At 44.7% G+C, this 1248-nt stretch overlaps 1 pseudogene; it reads right to left on the bottom strand.

Moving 5' to 3' along the window:
- Window positions 1-205: 205 nt before the first annotated feature.
- LOC148030967 (phytepsin pseudogene) lies at window positions 206-1017 on the bottom strand (annotated as a pseudogene).
- Window positions 1018-1248: the final 231 nt, after the last annotated feature.

The following is a 1248-nucleotide window of genomic DNA, read 5'->3' as shown; positions in this document are numbered from 1 at the left end:
TCAGCTTAATCAGTGTAATCCAATGTCGACTCATTCCTCTCCTTTGCACATCCTCCGTAGGCTTGTCAATTGTTGTCGGCTCCTTTCTCCATTGTCGTTCCTCCATAGTCAATCTCCCTCCTTTATTGTCAATTTCCAACGTCGTCCCTTCTTCGCAGTAGCCTCGTCATCTTCTTCTCTTTGTAGTCCTCCGTCTGAACTTGTCTTATTTCTCTTTGTCTTCAGTAGCGACGTCCTCTTCTGAATCTTGTTCGACAGGGTTCACCCCAGGCCTCTCTCTTCCATTCGAGAAAAAGCCACCTTTTTTTTCTGTAATTTTCTTCAGCTTCGTCCCCTCTTCATCCTCGTCCTTCTTCACCTTCGACCTCTCTGTCACAGTAGCATCCTTGTCTTTCTGGAGCTAACTTGAGCCACTCGGCCACTCCAAGAATATTCAAGATTGCGCACATCCTCGTCAAAGGGTACCTTGTGGATTCGATTGCAGATAGGGGGAGGAACCATCCTTTCTCTGTTCTCCTCCTAGAAGTTCGTCGTCCCTCTCCCCCAAAGACAACGATCCCTCTTTTTCCAGAAAAGCCTCTTTTTCCCCCAAGAAAGCGGGCCAATTTTAGCATTAATCACATTTTTTTTTGTATCGACCAAACCTCCTTCAAGTACGCTTGCAATATCTGGGCTGAAATCCTTTGCTCTTTGGGAGCACATGCCAAACTGTGCACATATCTTTTCTGTGATCTGCTGCTTAACCATTTCAATAATCTTATCACCATATTGAGACACCATGGCCTTGCATTGCTGATTCATGACACCAGATGCTCCAATGGCCTCATTTATAGCTGTTATGATTCCCGTTGGCCCAGCCATCAAAGATGTTCCAGAATCAGCAATAGCAGCACAGCCATTGGCACAGAAACCTGTTGTCTTTCCACCTACGAGAAAGTCTCCCATATCAAACTGCCAGTAGCCTTTTTGTGTGACTGGCACGTAAGTATGTTGTCCAATGTAATGTCTAGGATCCATGCCACCAAAGATGAGCTCAATATGCTGCAGTCATGCCCAAAGAATGCCACATGCTTGAAGCCCGACCACATCTGTTATACATGTCCACAAGTGTATTGCCAACATGAAACTCATTATCTAGCCCCCTTTTTTATATCTCTACATGAAGTTCTCGTCTTGTATCTAAAGCTCCTATGATGCTACATGATTTCAGGCTGTAAACAAATGTACTAGCATCAGCAGAAATACCAT

The sequence above is a fragment of the Lygodium microphyllum genome, chromosome 9 (assembly GCF_053477565.2).
Source record: "Lygodium microphyllum isolate KBCC chromosome 9, Lygodium_microphyllum_v1.1.10, whole genome shotgun sequence".
Lineage (NCBI taxonomy): Eukaryota > Viridiplantae > Streptophyta > Polypodiopsida > Schizaeales > Lygodiaceae > Lygodium > Lygodium microphyllum.
The sequence above is the reverse complement of the archived record's forward strand: the minus strand, read 5'-3'. Positions and strand labels throughout refer to the sequence as shown.